This window comes from Bos indicus x Bos taurus, chromosome 28 (genome assembly GCF_003369695.1).
Source record: "Bos indicus x Bos taurus breed Angus x Brahman F1 hybrid chromosome 28, Bos_hybrid_MaternalHap_v2.0, whole genome shotgun sequence".
Taxonomy (NCBI): domain Eukaryota; kingdom Metazoa; phylum Chordata; class Mammalia; order Artiodactyla; family Bovidae; genus Bos; species Bos indicus x Bos taurus.
Window position 1 is genome coordinate 1,237,854 of NC_040103.1, and position 9,446 is coordinate 1,247,299.

A 9,446-nucleotide genomic window follows, 5' to 3' on the forward strand; every position below is an offset into this window, starting at 1 on the left:
TACAGATGTTATTACTCCTCCCTTTCTTAAACAAAAAGCAACATGTTATGCACATTGTCTTTTTCCATATACATTGTATCTTGGAGTGAGAGCTTTCTCCTTACTGAAGGCAGCAGAATGTTCCATTGTGCAGATATGCCATATTTTCTGTAACCAGCTCCTTATTGATAAAAAACTGGGTTGTTTCCAATTCTCTGGTTCTCATGAGGTAATTCCAAAATATATGATTAGTGACAGCATCATCAGTTTCTATCTTCATTGACATTCATTAGAAAAGTAACATCATTCCTTCTAGTTCAGCCTCTTCTTATGCAGAGGCAAGAACAGTTTACAAAATCGGATGGAAAGGGGAGAAGAAATCCAGCAAGAAATATGAAAGACTTTTTCAATGAAGACTTTATTAAATAAATACATAAAGACCCAACTTAAAAGGAGACATACTCTATTTGGGAGTACAAAGACTCACTACTACTATAAAGATGTCAGTCGCCTCAAAATTAGTACATTCAATAAAGTTTAATAAAATTGCTGAATGGAATGTTAAAATAGAAATCGACACGCTCGTTCAAAAGTTCATATAGGAAAGAAAATAACCAAGGAAAGTAAAGAACAAGGTAGGGGTGGCGAGACTTGCCATCAGTTCAGTTCAGTCGCTCAGCTGTGTCCAACTCTTTGCAACCCCATGAATCACAGTATGCCAGGCCTCCTTGTCCATCACCAACTCCCGGAGTCCACCCAAACTCATGTCCATCGAGTCGGCGATACCATCCAGCCATCTCATCCTCTGTCGTCCCCTTCTCCTCCTGCCCTCAATCCCTCCCAGCATCAGGGTCTTTTCAATGAGTCAGCTCTTCGCACCAGGTGGCCAACGTATTGGAGTTTCAGCTTCAACATCAGTCCCTCCAGTGAACACCCAGGACTGATCTCCTTTAGGATGGACTGATTGGATCTCCTTGCAGTCCAAGGGACTCTCAAGAGTCTTCTCCAACACCACAGTTCAAAAGCATCAATTCTACGTTCAGCTTTCTTGATAGTCCAACTCTCACATCCATACATGACTACTGGAAAAACCATAGCCTTGACTAGATGGACTTTTGTTGACAAAGTAATCTCTCTGCTTTTTAATTTGCTACCTAGGTTGGTCATAACTTTCCTTCCAAGGAGTAAGTATCTTTTAATTTCATGGCTGCAATCACCATCTGCAGTGATTTTGGAGCCCAGAAAAATAAAGTCAGCCACTGTTTCCACTATTTCCCCATCTATTTCCCATGAAGTGATGGGACCAGATGTCATGAGCTTAATTTTCTGAATTGTTGAACTTTAAGCCAACTTTTTCACTCTCCTCTTTCACTTTCATCAAGAGGCTCTTTAGTTCTTCACTTTCTGCCATAAGAATGGTGTCATCTGCATATCTGAGGTTACTGATATTTCTTCCGGCAATCTTGATTCCAGCTTGTGCTTCTTCCAGCGCAGTGTTTCTCATGATGTACTCTGCATATAAGTTAAAATAAGCAGGGTGACAATATACAGCCTTGACGTACCCTTTTCCTATTTGGAACCAGTCTGTTGTTCCATGTCCATTTCTAACTGTTGCTTCCTGACCTGCATACAGGTTTCTCAAGAGGCAGGTCAGGTAGTCTGGTATTCCCATCTCTTTCAGAATTTTCCAGTTTATTGTGATCCACACAGTCAAAGGCTTTGGCATAGTCAATAAAGCAGAAATAGATGTTTTTCTGGCACTCTCTTGCTTTTTTTATGATCCAGCAGATGTTGGCAATTTGATCTCTGGTTCCCCTGCCTTTTCTAAAACCAGCTTGAACATCTGGAAGTTCACAGTTCATGTACTGCTGAAGCCTGGCTTGGAGAAATTTAAGAATCTTGGGTAAAAGAAACCCAGGTTAAGACGGGAGGCGCTGAGAGAGAGCATCAGAGGGCAGACAGACTGAAACCATAATCACAGACAAGTAGCCAATCTGATCACATGGACCACAGCCTTGTTTAAGAATGAAACTAAGCCATGCTGTGTAGGGCCACCCAAGGTGGATAGGTCATGGTGGAGAGGTCTGACAGAATGTGGTCCACTGGAGAAGGGAATGGCAAACCACTTCAGTATTCTTGCCTTGAGAACCCCATGAACAGCATGAAAAGGCAAAAAGAAAGGACACTGAAAGATGAACTCCCCAGGTCAATAGGTGCCCAATATGCTACTGGAGATAGTGGAGAAATAACTCCAGAAAGAATGAAGGGATGGAGCCAAAGCAAAAACAACACCCAGTTGTGGATGGGACTGGTGATAGAAGCATGGTTCAATGCTGTAAAGAGCAGTATTGCATAGGAACCTGGAATGTTAGGTCCATGAATCAAGGCAAATTGGAAGTAGTCAAACAGGAGATGACAAGAGTGAACATCGACATTCTAGGAATCAGCAAACTAAGATGGACTGGAATGGGTGAATTTAACTCAGATGATCATTATATCTACTACTGTGGGCAGGAATCCCTCAGAAGAAATCGAGTAGCCATCATAGTCAACAAAAGAGTCTGAAATGCAGTACTTGGGTGTAATCTCAAAAACGACAGAATGATCTCTGTTCATTTCCAAGGCAAACCATTCAATATCACGGTAATCCAATCCGATGCCCTGACCAGTAACGCTGAAGAAGCTGAACAATTCTATGAAGAACTACAAGTTCTTCTAGAACTAACACCCAAAAAAGGTGTCCTTTTCATTATAGGGGACTGGAATGCAAAAGTAGGAAGTCAAGAAACACCTGGAGTAACAGGCAAATTTGGCCTTGGAGTACAGAAGGAAGCAGAGCAAAGGCTAATAGAGTTCTGCCAAGAGAACGCACTGGTCAGAGCAAACACCCTCTTCCAACAATACAAGAGAAGACTCTACACATGTACATCACCAGATGGTTGACACTGAAATCAGACTGATTATATTCTTTGCAGCCAAAGATGGAGAAGCTCTATACAGTCAGCAAAAACAAGACCAGGAGCTGACTGTGGCTCAGATCATGAACTCCTTATTGCCAAACTCAGACTGAAATTGAAGAAAGTGGATAAAACCACTAGACCATTCAGGTATGACCTAAATCAAATCCCTTATGACTATACAGTGGAAGTGAGAAATAGATTTAAGGGACTAGATCTGATAGAGTGTCTGATGAACTATGGACGGAGATTCGTGACAGTGTACAGGAGACAGAAATCAAGACCATCCCCAAGAAAAAGACTTGCCATACCAAATACTAAAATTCACTGCAAAATTAAAACCTTTGAGCTCAGGTGTAGATCCACAGAGGAGCAGCATACCTTTCCCTTGTATCTGTTGCAGTTTATGAAAAAGTACTATGTGACATTTTAAATCGGTAAAAGCTCTTTCACTGGATGGTGTTAAGTCCTTTTTCTACCCATTTAATTCAATTTTTTCTAAAAAAGGTTGATCTCAAATTCATATTCACTAAAAATTAATTCTAGTTGGATTAAAGGTCTAAAAGCAAAAGGTGAGTTTTTTGTTTTGTTTTTTTGTTTTGTTTTGTTTTGTTTTTTAAGGCACTGGAAGAACATACAGAATTTTTATTATGACCAAAGAGTGAATCTTTCTATAGGTGACACTAAATACTTCATCTGTAAAGAAAGTGTTTGAGGTTTGACACCACAAATTAGTATTTCCTATACAACAAACATAAGCAGAGGAGATTAAGAAGAGGTGGCAAGAATACACAGAAGAACTGTATTTAAAAAATCTTAATGACCTGGATAACCACAATGGTGTGGTCACTTACCTAGAGCCAGCCATCCTGGAGTCTGAAGTCAAGTGGGCCTTAGAAAGCATCACTATTAACAAAGCTAGTGTAGGTGATAGAATTCCAGTTAAGCTATTTCAGATCCTAAAAGATGATGCTGCTACAGTGCTGCACTCAATATGCCAGAAAATCTGGAAAACACAGCAGTGGCCACAGGACTAGAAAAGGTCAGTTTTCATTCCAATCCCAAAGAAGGACAATGCCAAAGAATGCTCAAACTACCACACTGTTGTATTCATTTCACACACTAGCAAGGTAATGCTCAGAATCCTTCAAGCTAGGCTTCAACAGTATGTATGTGAACTGAGAACTTCCAGATGTACAGGCTGGATTGAGAAAAGGCAGAGGAGCCAAAGATCAAATTGCCAACATCTGCTGCATCATAGAAAAGGCAAGGGAATTCCAGAAAAACATCTACTTCTGCCTCATTGATGACACTAAAGCCTTTGACTGCACTGATCACAAGAAACTGGAAAATTCTTTAAGAGATGGGAATACTAGACCACTTTACCTGCCTCCTGAGAAACCTATATGCAGGTCAAGAAGTAACAGAACTGGACATGGAACAACGGACTGGTTCCAAATTGGGAAAGGATGTATATTGTCAAGGCTGTATATTGTCACCCTACTTATTTAACCTACATGCAGATTGCATCATGTGAAATGCTGGGCTGGATGAATCACAGCTGGAATCAAGATTGCCAGAAGAAATATCAACCACCTCAGATATGCAGATGATACCACCCTAATGGCAGAAAGTGAAGAGGAACTAAAGAGCTTAAGGAAGGTGAAAGAAAAAAAAATAAAATAAAATTTTTAAAAAAAGGAAGGTGAAAGAGGAGAGTGAAAAAAATGGCTTAAAACTCAACATTCAAAAAACTAAGATCATGGTATCTGATCCCATCACTTCATGGAAAAAAGATGGGGAAAAAATGGAAACAGTGACAGATTTTATTTTCCTGGGCTCCAAAATCACTGTGACTGCAGCCATGAAATTAAAAGATGCTTGCTCCTTGGAAGAGTAGCTATGACAAAGCTAAGCAGTCAGTTCACTTTGCTGACAAAGGTCTGAATAGTCAAAGCTATGGTTTTTCCAATAAGCATGTACTTATATGAAAGCTGGACCATAAAGAAAGCCAAGCCCCAAAGAATTGATGCTTTTGAATTGTGGTGCTGGAGAAGATTCCTGAGAATCCCTTGGATAGCAAAGAGATCAAACCAGTCAATCGTAAAGGAAATCAATCCTGAATATCATTGGAAGTACTGATGTTATAGCTCCAATACTCTGGCTACCTGATGCAAAGAGCCAACTCATTGGAAAAGACCCTGGTGCTGGGAAAGATTGAGGGCAAGAGGAAAGAGGAGCAACAGTCTTGGTTGCTCCAGAGATGGTTGGATGGTATCACCGACTCAATAGACATGAGTTTAAGCAAACTCAGGGAGATAGTGAAGGACAGGGAAGCCTGGTGTGGTGTAGTCCACGAGGTCAAAAAGAGTAGGATACCACCTAGTGACTGAACAACAACAATGCAACAAAAGAAAGCATAAAGTTAGCATTTGGCTATGGGAGAAGGCAATGGCACCCCACTCCAGTACTCTTGCCTGGAAAATCCATGGACGGAGGAGCCTGGTAGGCTGCAGTCCATGGGGTCGCTAAGAGTCGGACATGACTGAGCGACTTCACTTTCACTTTTCACTTTCATGCATTAGAGAAGGAAATGGCAACCCACTCCAGTGTTCTTGCCTGGAGAATCCCAGGGACGGGGGAGCCTGGTGGGCTGCGGTCTGTGGGGTTACACAGAGTCGGACACAACTGAAGTGACTTAGCATAGCATAGCATTGGGCTATGACAAAGTATTTGCAATGTGTTTACCAGAAGATTGGTATCTCATATACAGAGACCCTAGGTAGTTAAGCAGATAGAAACCCACTGAAAAATTAAAAGGCAGTGTGCTTTTCCAGTTTTTCCCAAATAATTTTAAGCTTGGTAAAGCACATAAATACACCATTCATCAAAAAAATAGATGATTGATCAACATGAAAAGCTAACCCTGGCTAATAGTGAAATTCAGATTCAGATAACCACATTTTATTCCTGATACTGCTAATGTATGGCTTGTTCTTTTTTGTCAAGCTTGCTAGAGGCTTATCAATTTTATTGATGTTTCCAAAGAAACAGCTTTTGGCTTCATTTGTTTTTGTTCTCAATTTCATTGATTTCTGCTCTTTTCTTTTTCCTTCATTCTTGAAAATGTGGTCTTGCTTTGCTTATTTTTTTCTAGTCGAAGATGGAAGCTTAGATTATTGCTGAGATCTTCTTTCTTAACATAAGCTGTCAATGCTAATCAGTTTCTTCTAAGCACTGCTGTAACTGTGCCCAAAATTTTTAAAAATTTTTAAATTACAACATTTCATTTTTCTCCCATTTAAAATATCTTCTCAAAAAAATAAAATAAATAAAATAAAATATCTTCTGATTTCTCTTGAGACCATCTTTTTGGTGGATTATTTATGAGCAGGTTATTTAATTTCCAACTGACTTGAGATTTTCCCTTCTTTACTGATTTCTAGTTTAATTCCATCATAGTCAGAAACATGAGTTGTATAATTTTTAATGTAAGATTATTTTAATAACCAGGATATGGACTTTTGCTGAATGTTCCATGTGCAGTGAAAATTTTTTGTTCTTTTTTTTGGTAGAGTGTTCTATAAATGTCAGTGAGTTGGTTAATGGTATTGTCTAGCCCTTCTAATATCTTTATTAATTTTTTGTCTACTAGTTCTATTACTGATAGGAGTATTGAAGTCTTTAATTGTAAATTTGTCTAGTTCTCTTTTCAGGAGTCAGATGTGTTCCTGCATAATAGTTTGCCTCAGGACAATTTGCTTTGTAGTTTTAAAATTTTTTTAATAGAGTAATAATTTTTATTTCCGGGGAAGGCAATGGCACCCCATTCCAGTACTCTTGCCTGGAAAATCCATGGACGGAGGAGCCTGGTAGGCTGCAGTCCATGGGGTCGCGAAGAGTCAGACACGACTGAGCGACTTCACTTTCACTTTTCTCTTTCATGCATTGGAGAAGGAAATGGCAACCACTCCAGTGTTCTTGCCTGGAGAATCCCAGGGACAGTGGAGCCTGGTGGGCTGCCATCTATGGGGTCACACAGAGTCGGACACGACTGAAGCGACTTAGCAGCAGCAGCAGCAATTTTTATTTTATTGTATAATCCATATTAAAGACAGTGATTTATATGGCTTCTGTGATGTATGGAGTATTAGCTATATCAAAGGCCCTGAGTCCAGGCTATAAAAACCTTAAAACTTTATAAGATGATTGGCATGTATTTTTTTTTAACTATTTATTTTTTTCCCTTTTACTGGAAGACCAGTTTAAGAGACTGCACTAAGAGGACGGAGGCAGATCAGTAAAATCCAGCCACCAGAGCCACTTTGTTTCCTGTCATAGTGCTGCTGTCCCCATGCGTGCAGAGAACCCCAGTTCATCTTGCATTCTGTCATTTTGTAGAGATGCTGTCTGCCATGCTCCCCACAAGAGTCTGCCAGATTTTAGGAACATTCACACATTCACACTCTCACTGTTGGCACAGATGCTCGTCTCTTTGGAAGCTCTGTTGTTAGGGTCTGAGTGAAAGCCCACTGCTGTGTCTCCTCCACTATAGAACTCTTCTGCCTCTGAGCAACTCTGACCCCAGGTGAGAAGAGGCTTCCCACATATCAAGCAGTTTTTCAACCTCAGCTGAGTGTCCTTCAGTTCAGCTCCATTCTGACAACATACTTGGGGAGAGCGGCAGGTCCCACGAGTTAAGGGCTCAGCCCCATGAGCTGGCCCTGCCCCAACTTCAGATGCCAATCACAGGTCCAGGCTCCTGCCCCAACTTCAGATGCCAATCACAGGTCCAGGCTCCTGCCCCAACTTCAGATGCCAATCACAGGTCCAGGCTCCTGCCCCAACTTCAGATGCCAATCACAGGTCCAGGCTCCTGCCCCAACTTCAGATGCCAATCACAGGTCCAGGCTCCTGCCCCAGCTTCAGATGCCAATCACGGGTCCAGGCTCCTGCCCCAACTTCAGATGCCAATCACAGGTCCAGGCTCCTGCCCCAACTTCAGATGCCAATCACGGGTCCAGGCTGTCACCTGTGCTTCTGAGCAACCACCCCAGGGCCCCTCCTGGGGTTCAACTAATTTGCTAGAGCAGCTCACAGGAGTCAGAAAAACAATTTACTTACTTGATTACTACCTTATTGTAGAGGATATAACTCAAGAACACCCAGATGGGAGACATGTGGGGGGCATGGTAGGGGAAAGGGTGCAGTTTCCCTGCTCTGTGGGCACCATTCTCACATCTCCACCTGTTCACTGACCAGAAAACTCCATGAACCCTGGATTTCTGGGTTTTACAGAGGCTTTATCATATAGGTGTGAGTGATTAAGTCATTGGCCATTGGTGACTGACTCAATCTCCAGCCCCTCTCTCCTCCCTGGAGGTCAGAGGTCGTGGGTAGGACTCAAAGTCCCAACCCTTTCTTTGCATTCAGTTTCCCTGGCAACCAGACAGTATTCTTAGGGCTGGCCAAAAGTCACTTCAAAAATGTGTGTTGAAAAGGGGGCCTATTATGAATGACAAGGCACTTCTTTCACCTTTCTGGCTCTGGAGCTGTTTCTGGGACCCAGAACAAATGACCGAATTCTAGAACTGCTGTTCTCATTCCCCCATGCTCCCAGCTTCCTTTGGTATCACTTCTCTCCTGTCTGAATACATCCTTTGGCTGTTTCTTTAAAGCAGGTCTTCTGGCTCTCGATTCTCTTAGTTTTCCTGCATCTGAGAATGTCTTTATTTCACCCTCATTCCTGAGGGATATTTCACTGGATATAGAATTCTAAGTTGACAGTTCTTTTCTTTCAGCACTTTAAGAAATGTGCCACTTACTTCTGGCCTCCATAGTTTCTGATGAAAAAAATGCATCAGCATATGAACTGTCCCCATGTAAGTCACTCTCACTTTTCCCTGGCTGCGTTCAAGATGTCTGTTAGTTTTCAACAGTTAATGATGTTATCTGGGCTTGGATTTCTTGGGTTTATTCTGTTTCAGCTTCACTCAGCTCACCTGGAAGGATTTTAGCCATCATTTCTGCAGATGATTTTAAAGCACTACACTTTTCTTCTTCTCTTTCTATGATTCCTATAACACAACCTGGAAACTTTTCTCCAGCCCTTTTCTGTTCTTCAGATTGGATGATTTGTATTGATCTATTATCTTTATTTTGTCATCTTCAACCTGCTATTCTGTCTATCCAGCAAGATTTTTTTAATTTCAGTTGGGGTATTTTTCAGTTCTAATATTGTCACTTGATTTGCCTATTATCTATTTCTCTACTGAAAATTTCTAGTTTAATACTTATTTCAAGAGTGTGATCATTCATTTGAACTTTTCAATAATAGCTTCCTTCAAGGCTATGATGGCAGCTACTGATTGCCTTTTTCCATGATAGCCATTTTCATGGTTTCATATGCTGAGTAATTTGGAGTGCCTCATAGTTATTTTGAATATTACATGATGAAACACAACTAAGTCCTATGGAGAATGCTGGCATTTTTGTTTAATCAAGTAATCA

At 41.0% G+C, this 9,446-nt stretch overlaps 1 protein-coding gene across 1 annotated transcript in view; it reads left to right on the plus strand.

Moving 5' to 3' along the window:
• RAB4A (RAB4A, member RAS oncogene family) overlaps nt 1–9,446 on the plus strand; it is a 73,180-nt gene that overhangs the window by 53,822 nt on the left and 9,912 nt on the right. The gene's annotated exons all lie outside the window — the stretch shown is intronic.